Source organism: Alexandromys fortis, unplaced genomic scaffold, assembly GCF_014885135.2.
Source record: "Alexandromys fortis isolate MF-2015 unplaced genomic scaffold, M_Fortis_MF-2015_v1.1 scaffold_30, whole genome shotgun sequence".
Classification (NCBI taxonomy): domain Eukaryota; kingdom Metazoa; phylum Chordata; class Mammalia; order Rodentia; family Cricetidae; genus Alexandromys; species Alexandromys fortis.
Genome location: NW_026067922.1, coordinates 1,209,022 through 1,235,267, shown reverse-complemented (window position 1 = coordinate 1,235,267; position 26,246 = coordinate 1,209,022).

Below are 26,246 nucleotides of genomic sequence, written 5' to 3'. Positions count from 1 at the left end.
CTTCACATCATGTGAAAGAGCAAGGTGAGGACAACAGCATGGATTCAGGAGAGAACTCTCCCAGAACCTAACCATGCTGGTAAGCTTGATCTTGGGCTTCAAGATTCCAGAATTGTGAGCAGTGACTTTCTGTTGTTCATAATCTGTAGTGTCCATAATAACTCATGATAGCCATCTGGACTGCCTTCATCTCTTTTTCTGTCGCTGTGATAAAATAGTCCAACAAAATAAGTCAAAGGGGAAGGGGTTTACTGTAGCACACAGTTCAAAATAGAGTCCTTCACGGTAAAGAAGTCAAGATGACACGTTGCAACCACACCAGAAAGCAGAGAGCAGTGAACATAAGCATGCTATTGCTTGTCTCCCTTTTCCCACTGATACAAACCAGGATCCTTTGGCTAGGGAAGGATGCTACCCACAGAAGGTAGATCTTACCCCTTCCATTACCCTAGTCAAGATCATTCCACATGGGCAAGCTAGTTGCCATTCTACAGGGTATGCTAATCTAGACAACCCCCATTGAGATGTCCTTCCCCGGGTGATTCCATACCCTGCAAAGTTGACAATTAAAATTCACCATCACGTTCCCAGACAAAAATTAAGAGAATATCATTCAGGCAATAAGAAGAATGTTCATAAATAAAGAATGCTTCCAAGGTACATAAAGAAGAAGAAGCCGTGCACACATCTCATGAAAGTCATAAGAAGGAAGGATGGGTCCAGCCAGCAGAGTGCGTGAGATCATGTGATCCTTGTCGTTACTTTTGATTGGAGGATGGGTGATTTCCCAACGATTTCTGTGTCTGGAAGCACAGGGTTCCCCGTAAAGCCTTCACATTTCCCTTGCATAATTTCCACTGTCCTCTAGACACACCTGTACGCTGTCACATGACAAGATCAAGTTCAACCTGCCTTCTGCGAATTGGAAGCCTTCCCCTTGCCTTCTGTGCACAACCAGCCATTTGAGGTCCATCTCAAATTCCGGTTACCTTTTCCATGAAGCCTTTGGATTCACTTAGTCCCATCGGTGTACAGGTGAAACGGGATGAGGCAAAGACTACTGGGTACCTGGTGCGGAATGTAACTGTTGCAGCCTTTCCCCCGCAGTGCCTCGCAGATGCTTGCTCTCACACAAGACACAGCGAGCATCTATCTTCCCACGTAAGACACCAGGACGTCGTGGCTGCCATTTGTTTCTCCTCCTCGTGCTGTTTATCCCCCTCTTAACAAATACTCATTACTCCTCACTGGGCCTGTGACAGAGAACACGACAATCCTGCTGCCAGCCCTTATGGAGAGCACAGCCCAGCCGCGCATGCACAACGAGTAAACAAACAATCGCACGTCACAGCGCGAGGCCCCTAGGAATGAATACTCGGCATGCACTCAAGTAGACAGCTGACCTAGACCCGGGCAGGACCGCTGGCAGAAGCAGTGTCCGGGCTGAGATGAGGGGAGGACGCTACAAGCAGCAATTTCTAAAAGATCTAAAAGTTGAATGGGAAGGGAGAGAGAAGTGGAGGAAATGTCTCACTTCGGGGCAAAAGAACACTGTTTATCGCTCTTTGCATTCCAAATTTTTACACCCACACCCACACACATGCTCACAAACAGACATTTTCACACTTCACACCCTAGCTCTCTTCATGTTTTGTCTTTGTTCGGCCTATAAGCATCAAGGTGTGAAGAATGAACCTCTTATTCTACCTTTTGGATGAATCATCTGTGTCTGAATTTTTTTTTTTTTTTGTTCCAGTGCTGATAGGAATCTAAGTCATTAACCTTACAAGCACCCTTTTAATTTTTTTTTTTTCCCTTAGAAGGTAAATGGGAATAAACCTTTGCTCAGAGGAAGGGCTGAGGAGAGAATAAAAAGGTCACATGATCAGCACTCCATAAACATTTCCTGCTTTTGTTCCCGAGCCAAACCTCTTAGACAGAGGATACAATAAATTCTGTGAAATGTGTCTGGAAACATCTGCTATTGTCACGACAAAACCAACCTTCTGATGAGCAGGGACAGGTACGTACTCCAGGGACTCCGGAGTGGCAGTGGTAGGGGGAAGGAAGGCTAGCGTGTGGGGACGGGGTACAAAACTGAAGAGGTGAGGTGTGGTCCAGAAAGGTTCAAGAGGCTGATGTAGGAGAACTTGACCTCTCCATGAATCCCTCAAGCATTTTCTGCACAGGGAAAGGACTGCTCACATATCTTGGATGTTTTGTGTCTGTTTTGCTAGTTACTGACAAAACTCATTAGCACCTGAGGTGGCCTAGAGGCTGTAGCGATTTCCAGGAGCCTCATCTCAGCTTCCACAGCTCCCTTCCACTCGCCAACAGAGATCCCCATGAGCCCTCCCCTGAAAGGTACCCACAATCCCTCACTGCAAACACTCCTGGGTATGCATTGCCCATGCAAAAATCACTCAGTGTGAGGCTCAGCTCTGCACAGTGCACCACCCTCACTGTAGAGAGTGGTTTTATAGTGAGAGGGAATAGTTAAGGAGCTGTAACTGTACTGAGAAAAAAGAAACTACACACATATACGCACATACAAACATATTTGCACATATACATAGTATCATAACAGGCAAGGTCCTTGGGGAATAAGATCAACTTTGTATTTGATGGATCCATGAAGATGAAAGTGCAACTCTTCATTGAAAATTATTCTTTTTGGCAAGAAAGCCTGGCCACAAACTGAAAGTGTCAGGTTCAGTGACAGATCCTGCTTCTAGGCAATAGGCAGGGAGTAATGTGATGACACATCCACGACCATCCTCGGGCCTTCGGCAGTTTATTCCTGAATGAATGCTAATCTACACACACAGGCACTCCCACACCCAAACACACCTCTCCCCCCATTCTGCCCCCTGACACACAAGCACCAAGAAACAAATAGGAATGAATAATAGACTAGTTCTCCAATTTCTCATATTAGTGATAGCTGTAACCACTGTGGCTATTTCAGTAAACATCCCCTCCTTATCTGGGACCTTGACTCACCAGTGTCCTCCCCAGCAAGCACTGACTTCCCTCTGTGTGTGGAAAGTTAAGGTCAGTACAAATAAGTCAACAATGTTAGAGGGATGAAGACTGTGTAGGAAGCAGATTCCAATGGCTCTATTTGCAGGACTCTACCACATGGCCCCACCCAAGATTGGACTGAGCAGTGTGAAGCCAAGCCCACAGGTCAGACTCTTGTCACTATAAATGAAAAGAAAGGCAAGCTTGTTTTGGCTCATGCTATCCATTTGTGATGGTCTAGTTCCATTGCTTTGATCACTGCAAAGGGAAGGTCCAACAGAGTTTGCTCACATCACATTGCCTAAGAAACAGCAAGAGAAGATGCTTCTGACAAAGTCTATCTTTCCAGAACACCTACCCACTGACCTCCTTTCTCCAACTAGGTCCTGCCCTCAAGAATGCTATATTATGATCCCTCAAAGGATAAGGATCCAGTTACCTGTCAAGATCACTGCTATATAGAGACTAAATTTTCAACACTTGAATTTCTTGAGAGATTCAACTTAGAAAACAAGATGTCTCTCAAACACAGGTCATGCCAGGAGAACGACCAAAAGTATTTACAAAAAAAAAAAATATTAGTTTTCTGAACAACCAACCTAGAATCAACAAAATTGCATTTCTTTCTCAGGGTAGTAGCTGGGAACTGGATCTCAGAAGTACTCCTTGGCCAGGTTCATTTCACTGTGATGGGTAAGATCCATTGTCTTGGACCAGCATGCCCTCCAGACTGCATCACACGCACCCAGGTCTCTTCCCTCTCACTGCTTACGGTGGTCCACTTCTGAGGTAACACTGCATGGACAGGGCACCCAGCTGGCACCAATTAAACCACATTGGCTGCTTGTCAGATGGTTCACTGGACACATCTCATGTCTACCCAACAATAAAGGCTAGCTGCTATACCAGCTGGCCAGGCCATGCCATCTGGACTCTGTCCAGAAGGACTTCGAGGAGTCCTGAGGAGAGGCCACACATGGATTGCTGATAGTGTCTTGCTCCCTTGCAGCTTCCAACTGTGGGACATCTCTTTACATACTGGTGTGTTTTTAAGCTTCATGCCTAGCTGCTGAAGTGTCTGAGCCATATAGAAAAACACAAGGATATTCTAAGCCTCACGTCAAAAATCTCTCTGACTACATTAATAGGTTCATAAATTGCTTTTATAATGATAAACAGCCCTGGAAGTTCTTTATACCAGCTCTTCCCCGGTAAATGACCAATGCCCCTCATTAGTCTTGGTTGCCTACCTGGATCTGTGTGTACCTCCATCTGGGAAAGAGAAAGAAACCAGTGTTGGTCAGTCCTGAGAATGGCTGGACTATATTACACCCTATATTACAAATGCCATTGTCCGAAAGCTCCCTGTCAAAGCAGCACTCAGTGTGTTTTTGCCTCTTTAGAAAGACATCGGACATTAAGGCTGGCTTTACTGACTCCCTGACTAGGAGTGGACCCATATTCAGGTGGAGCAGTCTTTATAGAATGGGAGCAAATAGAGATGAAATTGTCATGGTACATTGCAGAGGAAGGCTATGAACTCTGAGGACAGGAAGTGTGTGCCTTGAGCTGCTGTCCTGGGGTTCTAGAGGCTTAGCTGCCTACTTCTGGACACCCTTGAGTGTAGATCCCAGTTGAAGAAATCTCTTCAGGAACAGATCTTAGACTGGTCCCATCTCCACCCCTACAGCCCACTGAAAGATTCGAAAACAACTGTAGGGTCTTCTAAAGCTCATCAATCAGTGCCAACTTCGTCTACCAGCCAGGGAGCTCATCAACATAGAGATTTATGAAAATGAGAACAGAGCGAAAGACGAAACCGTGTTATCCCCCCTCCAATGTATTTGTTCGGTATTTATTTCATTATTTTCACAGAGCTTCCCACCAGGTCTTGATTCTGTTGTTTGGTTTTGTAACTCTGGAAATTTTATGAGCAGAAAGACTACGATTTATTTTCCTCACATTTTCAGCATCAAAATACATATCCGTGTTCAAAATCTGGTTATGTACTGAAGGAATGGGCTGCCTTTATCTAATCACGATGGCCCTCACTCCCTCCATATACACCTTCAGAATACCTGAGATGTCGTGTTTTATAAAAACAGAAATTTATTACTTGGTCTAGAGGCTGGGAAGTTCAGGATAAACATGTCAGCAAATTCAATGCCCCATGGGGACCCATGATTTATAGATGACATCTTCTGTATTCTCACTCTCATATGGTTGGAGTGCAAAGCGCCTCACACGGTAATATCTTTAAGACATGATATTGTCACCTTCCAAAGGTTCCATCTCTTAATGCCATTAGGTGTCAACATGTGAATTAGAGGAAGGGAGAGGACACAATATTCTGCAGTTAGCATCAAAGTTGTTAATTGAAAAGAGTGGCTATATTTATTTGTATCTTTCACTATTTTTCTTGACTCTTGTTTTGACAATAAAATTGCAAGAGTCACCATGAAACCCATTTCTTTTTTATTATTTATTTTTTTATTGAAAAAAAATTTTCCTCCTCCTCCCAGCCTCCCATATCCCTTGTACAGCCAGGATGGTATGACTCTTGAATCCATGTTAGATAGAGTCTTTGAAATTGTACCTACCCATGTCCAATAATATTAAGCCCCCATCTTAGAATATTTAAGATATCACTCCTAGAAGAGAAATTAGGAATTAAAATTGCATCCTTTTTTTAAATTTAAAAAAAAAAGAAAAGAGTGGCTATCTCCGTAACAAGCTAGGCTGAGTCCCCACAGCCTTGACAATGAAGTCAATTATGACATCTTGAGGCTTTAACAGGCACACAATCCATGAGGACCTAAAGGACTGCATTCTATTTGCCTCTGAACCCTGGTGATGTGGTGCACAGTAGGTACTCATTAGATGTTTGCTGTGCAAATGTTGGAACAGATGTGTAGACAGCTATTCCAGGTGGGAGGGACCAAGCAAGAAAGGCTCACAGGAAGGTTTATGGGGCAAACAGATAAGAAGTGGATATTTGCTCATTGCTATTATCGGGGACTCCAGGTAATTCAAGGTCATAGCAGCGACAGATACGTCGTAATTTAGTCTAGGCAGAGAGCTAGCTGCATTACACTACCAGGCTCTCCAGCCAGAAAGGGCCTTTGTTGCTGCACTTGGGGCATTAAGCCGCAAAGCCATTGTGGTTTTCTCAATGGCTTTATGAAAGAGGAGTCTCCATTTCTTCATCTCCATCGCTGGGGCTTTCCCTGCCAGGCCTAATAGGGGGAAGGAAGCAGAATCCTGCCTTTGACAGGGAGATTCAGGGACATGTGTATAAACCAACCCAGCACAAGGAAAAAAATACTACCACAGTTGTAGGTCACAGATCCTTGATACGCTCAGTCCTTCTTCTACTTGCTTCTCTATATGGGATTTCTAGGACAGACTTCGTGCTTTCTAACAATAATATAAACCAGAGGCATCTGCCTTCATCCCACCCAGCTGAAAGGCCTTTTAAGCTCCCCCACTGTTTATTTTGGTTTATTACTGAAAGGCTAAAACCGTTTTAAAAAAAAAATCATTGTTGTGGGTATTTTCCAGTTGAGATGAAATATTTAACAAGGGTAAGGTAGGGAGGAGGAAGTTTGCTGAAAATACCATTTTTTAAAGGTCAAGAAATGCATAAACCCATTACTTTAATATTGTTTGTTCTCGCAGGACACAAAATGTTCCCAGCTTTGCCTACTCCGTTCTCGAGTACACAAAGGCACACAGGCTTCTTCTCCCAAACCCATCTAGGATCCCTTTCCAACCTTGCTTAGAATCTTCCCTGATTCCACACAGCCCAGAAAATAAGATACAGTACCTTAAGCCCAGCAGGAAAATCCTGCCTTAAACTGGCTCGACCTACTTGCAAGGCTGTACTGCCCACAGGGGCTCACACCCCCTTCCAGATCAGCCTGCTACCAAGATGTATTCTTGCAGAAAATTCCAATGTATAGTTTTACCTCTCGGTGCCATATCATCACAGCAGTCTCTCAGTCAGAAATAAGCTCCTACCTCTCCCTTCCCGTCCATGATGACACATCAAAATCTTACCCTCACTTTCCGAGGCAGGGCGATTCCACCTCCTCCCAGATACCTCCCCACTCAGCCTAATCAGAAGTTTCTTAGGGATACGTGGCCACACTGTAGATCTGTTTGTGACTGTCCACCCCCTCAAAAAAAAAAAAAAAAAAACTTGTGAGTTTCTTGGAGGGAGGGGCTAAGGACCATAGAACTTTATGTCCCCTACAAAACTCAATAACTCCACATAGGGTATACCGAATAAATATTTTTCTAATGATGAAATTAATAACTAGACAAAGAGTCGTTTCCACTCTGCAGCATTGGCTCTCCTATTTGTGAGGAAATTAAAACTTTAGAACATGCCAAAGCACTCTGCATAATGGATGCATCTTCTGATTGGATTGTAATTAAAATAAGATTTTTTTCCCCCTGTAATAACATAGTTACCTCCACTGGCAGAAGGGAGATGGCAGATGTAATGGATAGTTGATGAACAGTTTGGATGCTGCCATAATGTATATCCCATTATGTGTCCTATTTTAGTAAAAGAGCTCGAGAGGGGAATTACAAGAACCCGCTATCCTCTGTCCCCACCCCAAGTGTATGGAGCCTGACTGTACAGTATTGGAATGCTAGGAATGAGAGCTGAAAGAGGTGGGGCGCTCCAGAGCATGAAGGCATGCAAGAAAAAAAAAGGTGTGAAGCTTATCAGGAGCCCGCAGAAGCCAGGGGCTGAATCTGGAGAAGTCCACAGGGGTCCACAGACCGCTTTTCTCTTTACGTATTCTGAGTCAGCCTCCTTGACTGCAGCAAACACTGGCTCTATGTGGATATCAAGCACTAGAAACAGGACATGTTATAAACACAATAAAATATACACTGTGGATTAAAGATATAGTACAGAAAAATACCATTAGTTGTTTTGTTAGTGATTTGCATATTTGCTCTATGATAGTAAACCTTAGGGATGTTGATGGCTGGGGGAGACGGCTCAGTCTAATTGTTAGCATGAGGACCTGGGTTGGTTTTTCAGAACTTATGTAAAAAAGCTGGGCATGGTGACATAGACTTGTAATCACAGCACTAGAGGGGTGGGGACAGGAAGATTCTTAGGGCTTTCTGGTAAACCAGTCTAACCAAATAGGCAAGTTCTGTGCCAGTGAGAAACTATAGCAAATGTAAACAAGGTATGAATAGCCCCTGAGGAATGATATGTGATGTTGAGCTCTAATCTCCATATACATATAGACATGTTAACGTGCACACAGATGCACCTGCATACACACAAACATACATGCACACATACACACCAAAAAATGTATCATACATATCAGGTTAAATATTCATTTCAGAAGCTGGAAGATGGCTCGGTGGTTCAAGACATGCTTGCTGTGTGAGCATGGGGAGCTGAGCCCAGATCCCCAGCACCCACATAAAGGTTAGAGTGTGAGGGCCTGTAACCTCAGGGCTAGGCCCTGGAGAGAGGCAGATCTTGGATGATCACTAACCTGCCGGTCTAGCCTAACTGACTGACTTCCAGGTTCAGTGAGATTTCTAGTCTCAAATTAAAAAGGGGTGAGGGTTGAGAGTGATAAAGAAAAGTGCCCAAAGTCAATATCTGTCCTCCATATACATATGCACACACAGTACACCCACACACCATGTGCATTTTCTGTACACCACACACTTTGTGTGTGTATGTATTATTTTATTTTATTTTTAAGGCTACTATTTTTTTTAATTGCACTTGGCATTATCATTTGCCGCTATTTCTGGTTGAGGATGTCTCTTAGACTGAGAAAAATGTCTGTTTTCTCACTCCCAAGAAGAACAGAAAACATCATTCCTGACACAGGTCAGAGTCAGCTAGCCTCGCGGTTACATGAGAGCAGGTTCCTAGCCAGATGTCTATAGTCATTTTCCAAGACCTGAGAAGTCTGCTGCTGTCTAAGTAAAATAATAGACACTGGGAGTAGGCTGAGGACCTCAGGATCATGTATCCCCAAGTCTCATGCTGAGCACAAAGTGTTAATTATGTTTGGCTAGAGGGACGATGCTTAGTAGAAGGGGGTCTCTTAAGCAAGAGTTGTAGTATTGCCAGTTACATATTTTTTTCTGTTATCAGAGACTCCCTTGCATTAATGGTTTACTTAGCTCAAGATCTCTAAATATATTGATAAATACAGTTTAACTGCTTATTAGTTCAGGCTATCATTTGTTGTAAGTAACAGACCTAATTTCTTACCCAAGAAAGGTTGAAAATCAATGTATAATCTAAATAAGCTTAACTTAAAACATTATCCTCTTTTCTGCCACTAGTAAATTGAGATTTTTTTTCCACAGAAATTAACCACTGACTACACACCTTGCTGCACAGAGATTGGGGTAGTAGGATGAAATAATATAGGATACAAAGTCATGTGACTAAAGCTGGTATCACCAGGTCTGCTTTAAAATATTCTTATTGTTTGATGCCTTAGCTTTAATTTTGCCCATCACAATATTTACTTCTTTGGTGTACACAAAAATTGGTGTATTGGTTATCTATCGCCAAGTAACAACTTAGCAACTTAAAACAGTCCAGAGTGCCTCTGAGTCAGGATATCCCCATCTGGGTTCTTTCAGCTCATTCTTCGGCTTGAGAGCTTATGTGGTCCTTACATAAGCTCTCAAGCTAACTCACAAAATATGTTCAGGTGTCTATACATGCCTGCCTGGATCCTTGCACACAACTATTTACAGTACAAAGACAAATTATTGCCAAAACTTGGCACCTTTTCCATGATCTTTTTAGTGATTCCTTTTATATTTGTATCCATGCACAACGTCCCTACTTAAACCTCTGTCCTTCACACATATTCTTCTAGGCTTTTCATCGTAGAACACATTTGTTTCCCGAAAGGCCAAGGCAGCTGCCTGAGTAGAACAAGCCTCCTTGCATCCCATGTGAGTCCTACCAACAAGTGGCTTGTAATGCAATTCTTGGTGAGTTTTCACTTGCAATCGTACTAACAGATTAAAGACCGAGGAGAGAGCGGCCCCTGACACAGAGGAATGCCAATGGTTTCTGGAAACCAGGCCATCAATCTCTAGATAAGCAGGTGTGTCCACCTTTTTGCCAACCAATTCATTCCACCCTAGAGACCTCATGAAAAGCAACTGGCTGAATGGGAAGTTGCAGCATTTGTAATAACAAGGAAAGTCTTGGGGAACAAGGTATGTTTCATTTTCCCTGCGTGCTTTTCTGTTTATTGGTGCTCATCCAATTCAGCCCTCCCCCACCCCATACTGCTGTCAACAACCAAAGAACCATGAAAGAGGATGTGTGTAGGGGGGGGGGATGAAAACGGTGTGAGGCAGCAGCAATCAATGGTGGTGGTGGGATTGTGGGCAGGCATATGCAGGTTAGCACAGCACAGGCAGGTGTTGTAAAAGCCAGGTTTGTGGAGGTCGGCATGTAGGAGAACCATGTATCCAAGTCTTCATCCCACTATGCAGTATACTTCTCCCCAATCAAGACTGAATTCCAGCTGATGTTTTCCTTCCTGTCCAATGACAATAATACCACTACTCACAAGGCAGTTTTATTACAAAATCATTTTAGATTTTGGCAATACATAAAGCTTCTCAATTATTTCCCTGCCTGATGGTCAGTCTGAATCCCTTGGACCCACTTTTCATGATCAAAGCAGGGAAAACCTTTGTGCTTAAGGATCTAGTTTCTACAAACTTTTCCTTGACATCTCACAAAATTAGTCTTTTGTTCATCTACTTGTAATGCTGGAGACTGAACTTCATGTCTACTATACAAGCGTTGTACCTTGGAAGCACATCCACACACTCACTTTCTTCAGTGTTTAATTAGCAACATTCCATCTTTCTCCTACATGCAAAATGAGACGTTCCCATTTGGGCTCCAGGAAAGAAAAAGTACCTACCTAAGATAAAAACTCTATGAAAAATGAAGGAAAGGTATTTGATTGAAGATTTGGAGGGCCTGCTGATGAATTAATGACATCATCCTCTCTGTTATCACTAAGTTTAAACTCTTCATTACTTACAGTTTTGTAGCTACATTTCTAATACTGAAAATAATGGTGAAATTGAAGTTTTTATTTTACCCCTTACATTTATTCAGATCTAATAGAAACATCATGTGTGTGTGTGTTTATGTACGTACATATGTTATTATTGTATGCTCTGTTCCGTTCCCCCAGCATGCCCTCTGTTCCTTCATCTAGGGTAGAGATATTGTATAGTAGTTTACTCACCTCTGATTCTTAGAGCTTGCCAGTCACCAGATCCTCTGATTTCAATCAAAGTATTTCTCCAGCATCCCCCCTTATGAATTCTATTAGGTCTATGTCTATTAGTCTTCTAGAGCTGCTGTGATGCTTTAGGTTTTGTGTCGATTTTGATTGGGCCCTGGGGTGTCCATGTATTTGGCAAGACATTACTCCGTGTATGTCTATGCAAATGTTTTTGGATGAAGTTAACATCTAAATTGGTAGATTGATCAAAGCAGGTTGCGTTCCCCAACAGAAAGACTAGCTGTCCCAAGAGTCAGAGGAAATTCCACTTCTGACCTGACTATTAAGCAATGAGATCAGTCTTCGCCTGCTTTGAACTTGAAGTTAAACATTGGGTGTTGTTGGTTATCAAGACTACCATTGTCTGGATGGGGATATATCAATGGTTTAAAATAAACTGAAACACACTGTCTAACAGAATAACAACTTACACTTCACAACAGCATATACAACAAACTGGTGAGAGCCAACTTCAGTAGTCTAAGAATAGCTGATTAGATGTGGCACCATTGTGGCAACGTAAAGACTTTCTAGCTGAACAGGGATAGCCAACGTTTTGTGTAGGCTGTTTTATGGTACCACTATGCCACTACTCCCCTAACCTAAAATAAAGAAACATAGGTCTTAGTGAAGCCAATGTACTGATGAGTTTGTGTGCATATGGCTGTGTTGGGGTAGGTGCTATGTTTGGGGGCTGTCCATTAACTGAAATCTACACACTGAAGCTTCCAGCAATACTTCAACACCTTAAGTTAAATTAGGCAGTTAAATGTCATCCTTCAATTTCTCCTTCCCTGTCAAAACCTTAAGCCACAATATCAGTGTTGTTAATTATCTGAACAAGCTGCTCACATGGAAAATGATACCATCACAAAGGAGACCAACAATGCCTGCCTAAGAATATCCATCTTCAATTTTTTATGAGGTTAAAGTAGGCAAGTCGAGGTTCACAAAACAGAAACAGGCTTTTCTGAGTCTTAATAAATTAACCAAACTAAACAGAGCAAACATTGCAAAGGATTCTCTGGAGAGAAAATACATACGGAGATTTCAAGATGTGGTGCTTGTTGGCTTAGCATTGCTCTTGTAAAGTTCAAGGGAGAACTAATGAAGTCATGTTAGGAAGAAAAGCTTCCCAAGCCATCAGCACAGAGGCCATAACTACCATTGTCAGAGAAAGTATGCAGGCATGATACAGTAATTTCTGGATGGATGGCCAAACCACATCATGCTGTGTGTTCTAACAGGTGAGCCAATTGTTATCCTAATGATTACTGATGAAATGTTGTCTACTCCAGGTGATATCAACGGGAACTGAAACAAGAAAACCTCTCCAGAAAGCTCCCCATGTTCCAAATGACAGCAGAGGCTGTGAATTTTCTAGCCCGTAGCTCAGCTATGGGGCCATTGTATTGAACATTCTGTTCTGAATGCATCCAACCTTGAATTTGAAATGATGGATCTCCTTGGATTTTAAGCCCCCGACACTATTCCATTAATAAATATTCATTTTCCTTTTCTCCCTCCAGTAGCATTTTCTCATCAATCATGGCTGAAGTCACAGCTGTGAAAGGCCTTTATCCATTAATGTTCATCTCTAGATGAGGCTGTGGATCCTTACCAAATTATGAAATTACTGAAGACTGGGTGGGAATCTTTTGTTCAATGTGTTTTTTTAATTCTCTGTTGAGTCTGTGTTTATTCCCAGAATAAAACCTCTCCCATCCCCCCACCCCCGCCCTTCCTCTTCGGATACATGGATAAATCATTCCATTGGATTCCGCTGTCTTGTAAAAATAAAAACGATCCCCAAATGTTCAAGAATTACTCAGGGACTATTCAGTGTTCGATATGTCAAAGCAGCCAAGACAGTCAGTCAGGAAGAAGATTAGAATCAATGAAGAAAAATCCATCCCTGCACAAGTTGTCCTGTTGCCGGCGCAGTTGGGGAAGGGCCTGCTCGTGCGACATTCTCATTACTGAGAGAAAAAGTCTTCAAGCATGAGAACAGTGATGAGGCCACAGTCTCTGCTGCCTGAGTTCTTAGGACAAATCCACAGTTTATTTTGTCAAAATAGATACTCCTATGGAGTGACTGGAGGCTGAGCGGTTTTTAGATCCCCTTTACTTCTGACTTGTCTCCAGACAGGAATGCAGTTGCCTGAGCCACAGCAGGGAGTTCTGCAATAGCCCCCAAAGATGGGATGCTGAGATTTCTAGTCAGCCCCTGCTGATCTACCAGCATTAGAGGTTCTCACTCTGAAGTGACTTGCAGCTCCATTCTCTTTTTCTTCTCATCCTTCTAACCATTGCTGTCTGTCATCGGCTCAACTCCTAGCAATTGACCTTTGTTGTCTTGGAAGAATCTTTAAGTGTTTGATAAAAAAAAAAAAAATCAGAGTAGTAGAGAATTAATTATTCTCTTCTCTGGGTGTAAGTCAAAACCTGATGACTTCTTGACCTCTCAGTTCAATCACAAACTCCAAAGTCTTTACAGCCAAGTGAATAAGAGCTATGTCAAGCTAAAGCCCTCATCCATAGAACAGAAGCCTAAGACCTATGGACAATAGCACACTGGCCCAATGTAGTGTGCTCATGTGGTCATATGATCATGGCTGTAAGTCATATGATCAAGTCTCTGAGTTTCCATTCTCGAAATTTTCTACACATACTTTCTCTGACAATCATAGTTACAGCCTCTGTGCTGGCAACTTGGGAATTATCAGGAAGCTTTTCTTCCCAACATGACTTTATTAGTTCTCCCTTGAGAACACATTATATGTGGAGGTGGGAATAGCAACATAGGCTCCATGCTTTTGGAGACTAAATGAATTCAACATACAGCTCCCAACAGCCTAGGAAGCAGTTCCCAGGACAACTATGAAAACCAGAACAGGAGCCCCTATGACAAGTTGTTAAATGTCTACAAATGTGTTTTAGGAAATGCCACCAGTAACAATTGTAGCTTTGAGTGTCTTGCAACTTTACTGTGTTTCCTTCATCTGTACCGTGAAATATACATAACTTCTTTTGTAAGAATGCTAGATCAAATTCACGATTAATTAGGGGCACAAAGAACTTCATAAAGATCATTATTGTATTTACCATTATAATTTTCAACAAACCTGTTGTTATAATCGTGTGTAAACCAAGACTGAATGTTTGAAGTATTTTTAAGCTTAAAAGATGGCAAGTGGCATCTGAATAAAATAACATAGCACAGTGAGAGAGCTCACAGCAATCCACAGTTAGAGCTTGATGAGCACAAATCCCCAGCACCAGCTGCCCAAAGTGACAGGCTTCTGAACCGCTTCCAGTTCTTCACATCATGGCCAAGAAGAACAGGCTTGCAGCACCTCCTCAGCCAACAATGAAGTTCAGGAATGAGGAAAACATAGGCTTAAAGTAGGAACTCCAAATGAAGTAAACTGTGTGAATGTTTTCTGAGAAAATGAGGTTAGATAGCTACCTGGTATATCAGAGCTCTATAAAAAGCCAACTGGCATACCACTCTGATGCCTCCTAAGACCCTAGAATTTGTTTTTCTAGATTTTTTTTCATTGCATTACAGCAATGATGCTGACAGCCTATACACAACAACAATGCAGGTCGTGATTGGTTGGAGAAGAAAGGAGTAAGAAAAGACTCTGAGAATGAACATAGGAGTGGTTGGTCATAGTTTCAATACATGAGGTCCTGTACCAACTAAACTTACCAAAAGAGACAATATAGGATCTAAGATTTGCTCCTTAATTTCCATGACCAGTACTAGCCAAGGAAAGTAATAATCCTTTGCTTATAGATATGACTTCAAATAGAAATTGAGGCAACTGAAAAATATATTATTCTTCTGTAAGAAGGTATTTTGCTGTTATTATGTTATGGGTTTTGTTTTACTTTGTAATAGTAATAGGCTTAGCACATACTAGGCAAGTGCTCTGCTACTGAGCTACTTGACTATTCTATGCATTTGTTAAGACAAAACAGTAAAATAAACTAATAAAATTACCAATAGCAGTGGATAAGTAAGAGATATATATAAAAAATATAATAATCAAATGTAATTATTTTGAGAGGGAGTGAGGGAGAGTGTGAAAGGGTTAGAGGGGGAGGACACAGGATGGGTTAAGGGTAGAAAGGGAAGGAGGGAAATTATACAATCACATATTAACTAAAAATTAAAAATAAAGACAATATACAGCAAGCCAATAGCCAACACCAACCTAAATGTAAAGAAATTCACAGTGATCCCACTAAAATTAGGAACAAGACAAGGTTGTCTGAAGGCGTAAGTCACAAACAATGCCACGCCAGTTTGGAATTATGATTAATATGTTGGTATTTATTTAAAGAGGAAAAAACTTACAGATCACCGTCCCAGACAACAGCCCTCTGCGCAACTAGGAAGGGAGTCTAGTGGCTAGCAGAGCAGGAAGTGAAGAGAGAGAGTGGAGGGAAGTAGCCGCTTTTTTAAAGGGAGAGATACCATGCCCCAATGGGCTGGTATCTCAGCAGCTATTGGTTGGAGGAGCGGAAGGACCTCCCGCGACAGTTGTCGACTCTCTCCATATCTATTCAATATAATTCTTGAGGTTCTAGCTAGAGCAATAAGACAAGAAAAGGAGATCAAGGGAATACAAACTGGAAGAGAGGAAATCAAACTTTCACTATTTGCTGATGATATGAGAGTTTACATAAGCAACCCAAAAAATTCTACCAAGGAACTTCTTCAACCCATGAACACTTTCAGTATTATAGCAGGATACAAGATTAACTCAAAAAATTAGTAGCCCTCATTTAACAGATGATAAATGGGCTGAGAAAGAAATCAGAGAAACATCACCCATCACAATAGCCACTAATAGCATAAACTATCTCAGAGTAACTCTAACCAAATGAGTGGAAGACCTGTATAACAAGAAAGAAGTTGAAAAAGACAACAGAAAATGGAAAGATATCCCATGTTCTTGAGAAAAGAATCTACATATTCAATACAATGCCCATCAAAATCCCAGAAAAATTCTTCATATACCTCAAAAGAACACTACTCAACTTCATATGGAAAAGAAAAAAAAAGAAAAAAAAAACAGGATAGCCAAAACAATCCTGTACAACAAAAGAATTTCTGGAGACAACATAATCCCTGACTTCAAACTCTACTACAGAGCTACATTACTGAAAACAGCCTGGCATAAAAATAGACAGGAGGACCCATAGAACCAAATCAAAGACCCAGATATTAATCTATACACCTATGAACACATTTTTAACAAAGGAGCAAAAAAATATAAAATGAAAAAATAAAGCATATTCAACAAATGTTGCTAGCATAATTGGACATCAACATATAGAAAAATTAAATCAGACCTATATCTATCACCATGAACAAAACTCAAGTCCAAATGGATCAAAGACCTCAACATAAAGCCAATCACACTGAACCTCATATAAGATGAAGTGGGAAGTACAATTGAACACATCAGCACAGAAGACCACTTCTTAAATATAACCCCAGTAGCACAGACACTGAGAGAGACAATTAATAAATGGGAACTCTTGAAACTGAGAAGCTTCTATAAAGCAAATGACACAGTCAACAAGACAAAACAACAGCCTACAGAATGGGAAAAGATCTTCACCAATCCCACATTGGACAAAGGACTGATCTCCAAAATATACAAAGTTCTCAAGCAATTGGTCATCAATAGAACAATAATCGAGTTTTTTTTAAAAAAAAAACAAAAATGGGATACTGACCTAAACAGAGAACTCTCAACAGAGGAATATAAAATGGCTGGAAGACACTTAAGAAAATATTCAACATCCTTAGTTATCAGAGAAACACAAATCAAAACAACTCTGAGATTCCATCTTACACCTGTAAGAATGGACAGGATCAAAAACACTGATGACAACTTATGCTGGAGAGGTTGTGGGGTAAAGGGAACACTCCTGTATTGCTGGTGACAGTGCAAACTGGTACATACCCTTTATATATCAGTGCTGCAATTTCTCAGAAAATTAGGAAACAATCTTCCTCAAGACCCAGCAATACCACTTTTGGGTATATATCCAAAGGACACTCAATCGTGCCACAAGGACACGTGTTCAACTATGTTCATAGCAACATTTTTTTTTGTCATAGCCAGAACCTGGAAACACCTGAAATACCCCTTGGCCAAAGAACTGCTAAGGAAAATGTGGTACATTTGCACAATGGAGTACTACACAGCAGAAAAAAAATAATGATATCTTGAAATTTGCAGGCAAATGGATGGATCTAGAAAATGTCATTTTGAGTGAGGTAACCCAGACCCAGAAAGACAAATATTATATGTATTCACTGATAAGTGACTTTTACACATAAAGCAAAGAAAACCAGCCTACAAATCATAATCCCAGAGAACCTAGACAACAATGAGGACCCTAAAAAAAGACATACATGGATCTAATCTACATGGGAAGTAGAAAAAGACTTCTGCTCAGTAAATTGGGAAAAGGTAGAAGGGGAAGGGAGCAAAAGGGATGGGAGCAGAGAAAAATGTATAGCTCAATAAAACCAACAAAAAAATTAAAAAATAAGTAAAGTTGCTGGGGGACAATGGTTTGTATCCTGTCAATTATATTTTAAATAAATGTTGATTGGCCAGTAGCCAGGCAGAAAGTAGAGGTGGGGAATCCAGGCAGGAAGTAGAGGCAGGGCAATGAAAACAGGAGAATTCTGGGAAGAGGACACAGTCCACAGTCATGACCCAGAAGAAGCAAGATGTGACTACCTTGCCAAATAAGCTACTGAGCCACCTGGCTAACATAGACAAGTATAATGGACTAATATAAGTTGTAAGAGTTAATAAGAAGTCTGAGTTAATGGGCCAATTGGTTTATAATTAATGTATACCTTTGTGTGATTTTTTTGGGACTTACCAACTGTAGGAACCAGGCAGGACAGAATACTCAGTCAACATAAAGTTGAAAAAATAAAAATGAAAGAATAGTAATATGTTAATATGTTTCTAGTTCATTCTCTTATAATTTATTTATACCTGAGTAAATTTTTCCCCAATATATATAAAGTTGCCCCTTTATTCTTATCAATTGAATGACTGCTCTCTCTGAACTGAAACATGCTCTCCTAGAAAGAAGATTCTAAGACTAAGGAAGCTCACAAATCTTTTTTTATTTCTATATAATTATTTATTGTTTTTATTGAGCTATGCATTTTCCTCCACTCTCTTCCTTTCCTCCCCTTTCCCTTCCTACCCTCTTCTGTGATCCCCATGCTCCCAATTTACTCAGGAGATCTTGTCTTTTTCATCTTCCTATGTAGACCCATATATATAACTTAAGGCCCTCTTTATTGTCTAGGTTCTCTAGGGTTGTGGCTTGTAGACTGGTTTTTCTTTGCCTTATGTCTAAAAGCCACTTGTGAATGAATACATATTATATTTGTCTGGGTTACCTCATTCAATATGTTTTTTTCTAGATCCATCCACTTGCCTATAAATTTCAAGATGTCATTATTTTTTTGCTGCTGTGTATACTCTAGTGTGCAAATTTACCAGATTTGCACTATCCATTCTTTGGTTGAGGGGCATCTAGGTTGTTTTCTGGTTTCACCTATTTCAAATAATGGTTCTATAAACATAGTTGAGCACATGTCCTTGTGATATGTTTGAGCATCCTTTGGGTATATACCCAACAGAGGTATTGCTGGGTCTTGAGGTAGATCATTTCTTAATTTTCTAAGAAACCGCCTACTGATTTCCAAAGTGGCTGTACCAGTTTGCACTCCCACCAGCAATGGAGGAGTGTTCCCCTTACCCCACATCCTCTCCAGCATAAGCTGTCATCAGTGTTTTTGATATTGGCAATTCTGACAGGTGTAAGATGGAATCTCAGAGTTGTTCTGATTTACATTTCTTTGCTGGCTAAGGATATTGGGAAGTTCACAGATCTTAACAGGCTCAGGAACATTGTAACTGAGAAGATCTCACTCAGGATTTGTACAAGCAGCAGTTCCTAGGCTCTTCTAGGGGGTTTCCTCCAAGTCACACAGGACACTCTATGGATTGAGGTTTCATGCGTTGTCACCTGTGCTAGGTGGCTGTGTCAGTAATACAAGTGACCATGAGTCACTCACGTCCTCTAAAAGAATCCTAATAGACTCATAGTGTTGTTGGAGGGAATCACTACTTTGGTAACTCATATGTGATGTAAAGACTTCTGTTCACATTGCCCCAGGAAGAGTCACACCATACTCCACTGACTTGTGCTGCTCTTTCTGTCTTATTATTTAAGTTTAGGTAAATATGTGAACTTTAAATCCATATTGCAGGAGTCAATACTATTCAATTTACAGAAGAAGCTGAGAAGAATACATCTTTATCTCAGATTGGAAAGATATATACTTATAGTTAAAAAGATTTAATTAAAGAAAACTAAAAATAAATAAAGCACAAAGAAAATATATTCAACAGAAAAAAATTCCTGTCTTTCAAATGTCACTGTGTACAAAGGTAGCAATGGAAGCAGCTGGAATGAAGATATTAATGAAGATTTAGTTTCTAGATATATGAAGAATTTCTAAACAGCCAGCAAGAGATAATACAACTAATTCAATATAGGTAACAGATAAGCATAGGTAACTCAGGGAGATCTAATGAGCTAATAATAAAAGTCATGCTCAGTGAGCAGTGACAATCAGAGAAGCAAAGTTTAGAAAGTAGGTACAAGAAATCATGAAACTGAAGTATGCTGGAGAGATTCTACCAGAATCCATGCAAATGAAACACATACATCATCTATCACCTTGCTGTCACCCTACCTCAGAGTGTATGTTCTAAAGAAGCCTTTTCTTGGGTCCACAACGAAGTTTCTGTGAAGATATCTTTTTCTATCTGATGTTCAATCTCAGTTGCCAATTGGATGGACTCTAGAATCATGTAGGCGATGGGCCTCTGGGCAGGTTTGGAAGGGAGTATCTTCTAAGGTTAAATGGAGTGGGAAGACATACTTATGTTGTAGGAGGCAGCTGGTTACCGGCTGCTCAGCCCCAAAATAATCACACCAAAACCATATTATTTGCAATACTGTTTGGCCAATAGCTTAAGCGTATTTCTCATATCTTAAATTAATCCATCCCTTTTAAGCTGTGTATTGCCACAAGGCTGTGGCTTACCAGGTAAAGTTCTGGCATCTGTCTCTAGCAGAGCTATTTGGTTTCTCGCTGACTCCATCTTCTTTCTCCCAGCATTCAGTTTAGTTTTCACACCTACCTTTATTCTGCCCCATGTAGGCCCAAGACAGTCCTTTATTAACCAATAGTATTCACATTATAAAGAGGGGAATCCCACATCATATCTAACCAGATATTGTTCCATGGGCTAGGATTTTTGAAATAGATAAAAGTAAATCGCATGGTGAATATGGGAGAAGGCTGAAGGAGTAGGGGAAGGCAGGGAGGGGAGCAGAGAAAATTTATAGCTCAATAAAAATCAATTTTAAAAAAGTGAATCATGTGAGCTTATTGTGAAGTAATATGACCGGATACCTCAGGCTCCTCCCATTGTGATTTCCCTGCCATGACGGAACATAAATTTCAAACTGTAAACCAAAATAAAGTCTTCCTTCCTTAAGCTCTTTCCACTGGGATAATTTAGCACATGGATATAGAAGCAACTAAGAGAACCCCCATTATTTGGGACTAATGGAGGATGGCAACAACCTAGATACCTAGAGATACATGAAATAGAAGTCCACTAAGAAGCACTCTGTAATGACCACTGTTCACCACTGAGTTTTGTATAGAAAAAATGTGAGACCATGAAGTAAAACAGAGATTTCAGCAAATTACTATATTCATATTAATTAAAATGTACATAACAACCTTCAGTGATATAGAGATAACTAATACATTTGGAAATTACATAAGGCAGAGAGGGTGCTTCTGCAAGAAAGGGAATGAGATATTAGAAAAGGAAGTAATAAATTTAGAATGAAATGAAACAAAAGGGGCACCTTGCATAGAATAATGATAATATTATACTATTCATTCTTGTACAGACTTACTCAGCTGGAAAATAAATTGCTGGGTGTCCACAGGCACTGTCTCTGTGTACTGGGATTATAACGGTGAATGGATGGATAAGGTTCTGCTCTTATCGGGTCACTCTGATGGCCTGAGAAACAGAACTGGACATGATAAGAGAATCAGTGGGACCCAGGTGATTCTAAATAAAATTGAGATGATGATACAGTGAGTGGCATTGCATCTGAAGTTTGTCATGTTAGTTTGTTAAACACAAATTAATATAAATATATGTCTGTGTTCATGCACACACAGACACACACATGAATGAATTTAGACCAAGTGGATTGTAGAGGTTGGTAAGTTTCATCTGGAGGACATTTTAAACTATCAAAGCATAAGCCATTCCTGTGAGAAGACTTCCTATTGCATGTGACCCAGCATGGATTTTTTTGAGCACTGTTCTGTTCACCAGATATACACAGTGGTCACATAAGCTGTGGAAAGGAAATATAATGCTCTCCTGATTAGCTGTTTTTCCCTAGTGTACTGCTCATTGAGTTTCTGCCCTGGAGCCCAAACACAGCCCAGGATTGCACTGCTGTGCTGGATTCTCTTTCCTGTGAATGATCTACCTGCCTCTGATCCCAGCAGTCAAAGGAAAGAATAGATTCTTTCTAAATAAGAGTACCAGTCAATGCAGCCATCCCTGGACTCTAAAGCAATAAAAAAAAAAAAAAAACTTTTGTGAGAGCTGTCTAAGCAATATGTATTTGCGACATGAAATGGCTCTGCAGCATCAGAAAATGGTGTGTGTGTGTGTGTGTGTGTGTGTGTGTGTGTGTGTGTGTGTGTGTGTGCTTGAGAAAACAATGGAGTTGACAGTTTGGGATGAGGCAGATAGAGAATAAGAGATATTACATGCTCCCCCAGAGACCACAGAACCTCAACAATCTTTCTCAGATTTTTAATTTCTGAGGAAAGATGTTAATCCTCATGGATTCCTCACTGTTTCAAGGTTCTTCGCTTCCTGCTATACATTTTTTCTTATGTTCCTAAACCAGACACATTAAAAACCAGGCTAGGGATACTGGGTGAAGCTAGAATTGAGCAGAGATTACCAGGAGAAAGATATTCTTTCTCAAGACAAACACCATCATCCAAGTCCCAGAGATCCTGGGTCTGTATCATCAGCTCTCTTTCCCCAGTGTTGGCAAGGGTGCAGAAAAGTGAACAATGTCACAAATTTGGCAATGCATTTCAAGAATTTGATATGTGTCCACAATCTCTGATCAGTAATTGCTCTTATGGGAATTTATACACAGAAATTTATCAGAAATACAGGCAAAGATTGACATTTGGAAATATTTAATGCAACATTTTGCTTATAGCCAACACATCACTTCAAGACTCCTGTCCTTTGAAAATTATATTAAGTGCTTGGAGGTGGTGGTGCACGCCTTTAATCCCAGCACTCGGGAGGCGGAGGCAGGCAGATCTCTGTGAGTTTGAGGCCAGCCTGGTCTATAAGAGCTAGTTTCAGGACAGGGTCCCAAAAACTACAGAGAAACCCTGTCTCAAAAAAAAAAAAAAGAAAAAGAAAGGAAGAAAGAAAGAAAAGAAAAATTACATCACGTCATTCCAAGATCATCTCAAGTCTTTAAAAAGTTAATTGTATTCTTCCAGATTTCCAATGATTCTTGGTGCTTCGTTGTTAAACTCTCAAATCTATCTAGTTCCAAACTCAGCACAAATAACAGAAATCAATAAACACTGCCCCTTTCCCCCAAAACAAACACTTTGAACTTAGTGCTTTAGTCCTTAGAAAGGAATCAAGACAATGAAGAGAACATATGCAACAAAATGCAAATCGATTTTAAAATGCAAAGACCCTTAACAAATCAGTCAACCAGACTTCCTGCTAAGTCTGTTTCTTGTGGCCCAGCTCCTTCTCACTTCTTTTTAATCTCCTCTTCCCCCTCACTAAACTCGTTCTAATCCTGTGTTAAATCCAGCACATTAAAAAGAGCATTTAAGTCTTCATTTTGCCATATACAGGTAGATCACGAGCTCACAGCTACACCAAAGCCTTATTGAATGAATCTCCTAAGTATATTCAGTTAAGAAGAGTTCTTTCCTATTAAGAATGCACTCAGAGTAAATTCCCCATTCTACCATGGGGCTATGGGGTGTCTGGAACTGTAACAGTCATCTGGCTGCTGCACTGTAATCTCCCTTGAATCTATGTAGTTGTACTTTTTACTCTACTCCTTCATGCCCCTTAAAACCAGGGTAAGCCATACTCCTATGAATGGCTATCTGCTGAATATATTGGTGTGTGGTTTTCCCTATAATTACAAAATATGTTTTTGCCTCCGTCCCCATGTGTGATGACCCATGCTGGCAACTTGATGGTATTAAGACCAACATAGCGGACAATGAGGACTACTGAGAACTCAAGAACAATGGCAATGGGCTTTTGATCCTACTGCACGTACTGGCTTTGTGGGAGCCTAGGCAGTTTGGATGCTCACCTTACTAGACCTGGATGGAGGTGGGTGGTCCTTGGACTTCCCACAGGGCAGGGAACCCTGATTGCTGACGAGGGAGGGGGACTTGATCAGGGGAGGGGGAGGGAAATGGGAGGCAGCGGTGGGGAAGAGACAGAAATCTTAAATAAATAAATAAATAAATAAATAAATAAATAAACAAACAAAAAAATACAAAAAAAAAATAAATCTTTGAATCCTGCTTAATCAGTGTTTGTCCAGGAAGGGTTCTGAGAGAAGGGCACCGAGGGAATTGTAGCCTAGTGGAAAACAGGGCGTTACTATTCATTCAGAGAAACCACCTTCCCAGCCTCTATAATGCTGAGCCTGTTTAAAAATTGGGTTCGTATCTTCTCCAGCATAAGCTATCATCAGTGGTGTTTTGTTTTGTTTTTTATTGATTTTATACATTTTTCTGTGTTCCCCTCCATGCCTCTCCCCTCCCCTTCAATCCTCTCCCATGGTCCCCATGTTCCCAATTTACTCAGGAGATCTTGTCTTTTTCTACTCCTATGTAGATTAGATCCATGTATGTCTCTCAATGACATCTTGAAATTTGCATGCAAATGAATGACACTAGAAAAAAAGCATCCTGAGTGAGATAACCCAGACCCAGAAAGACAAACATGGTATGTTCTTACTCATAAGTGGATATGAGATTTAAAGCAATGGATAACCAACCTATAGTCCATAACCTCAGAGAAGCTAGGTTCCCAAAGTCCCTTCGAAGAGAGGGCGAGCAATAATATGAGCAAAGGGTTAAGACCACGATGGAAATAACCACCGAAACAATTTACCTGAACTAAAGGGAGCTCACTGACTCTGGACTGACAGCATGGGAACCAGCATAAGACCACACTAGGCCCTCTGAATGTGGGGGACAGTTGTATGACTGGGGCAGTCTATGGGGCCACTGGCAGTGTGGCCAGGATTTATCCCTACTCCTTGAACTGGCTTTTTGGCACCCATTCTCTTTGGAGGACAACCTTGCTCTGCCTAGATAGAGTATGGAGGGCCTTGGTTCTGTCTCAAAGTGATGTGTTAGACTTTGTTGACTCTCCGTGGGAAGCTTTACCCTCTCTGAGGAGTGGATGGTAGGTTGGATGGGGGAAAAGTGGGGGGGCGGGGTGAGCATGAGGAGAGGAGGAAGTGGGAACTGGGATTGCTATGTAAAATTTCAATTAGATAATAATAAAAGGAAAAAAATCACATGATCAAAAAATTGAGTTTGACAGTCAATTGGTGTGCTCTTCTCTGGGGAGGATCATCTCTCCCACTCCCATCTTTGCTCAGTTGTGTATGATTCTTTATATAAGGCTGAAGCCTCTTGGGCTTTTCCCTGTCTAGTTTAGCATGAACATGGGTGGTGTCCCTGCTCAGTTCATGTTTGAGCAGTCATGTCGGTGAGAGTTCATGGGTGTATTTCCTGATGTAATGAGGAGATACAATCTCACAGCAAACTCCCTGATCCTCTGACTCATGCACTCTTTCTGCCCCTCTTCCAAAATGGTCCTGGAACTTTAGGTGAGGAATTAGTTTCTAGCGGTATCCCTTGGGACTAGACTCCACAACTCTGTGTTTTAATTGGTTGTGCTTTTCTATGTTCTGTCTGCTGCAAAGAGGAGTTTCCTTAGTGAAGGAAGAGTAATACACTTATCTGTGGGTATAAGGACAAATGGGGAGGGGTATATAGGAAGATTTGGGGGGAGGAAAGGAAAGGAGAAAATGCTGTATCTATAATCTCAAAACTAATTTACTTTTTTAAAAAATGAGTTTGAGAAGTAGGTTTTGCTTGAAGCCAATTTAGGCCCTCCTATTTCCTCCTTTGCTCTACTGGGAAGACCAAAGTTGCCTCCTAGTGATGTCATATGGACTTCATCAGAAGAGACCAGAGAAAAGAGAAAAAATAATGAAGGTACAATGAGAAGGTATTATTCTACTTTTCCAGTTCTATCAAATACCATAGAACACAGAGTGACATGGACAAGCTCCTTCCTAAGTAACAGCTCTCCCCAGATCTACTAACTCAGATTAACAGAAACTGCCAGAATGAGAGTCAGTGCCTTAAACTCTGAGCAGTCCTAGTAGTAAATTCCTCTTTCTTGGGACACTTCTGATGAAGGGAAAGAAACTAAGACTTCCCCCCTCCAAAGTAAATGTCTGGCCTTTTATGAGCTAAGGATTTGCTGGCAATGGAAGACAATATTGATATTAACAATGTCTATTATTCTTCCTGCCACATTCTGGCTGGCAGACATGTGTCTTTCTTTGGCCAGTGAAACATGAGCTTCCAAGTGTATGATAGCT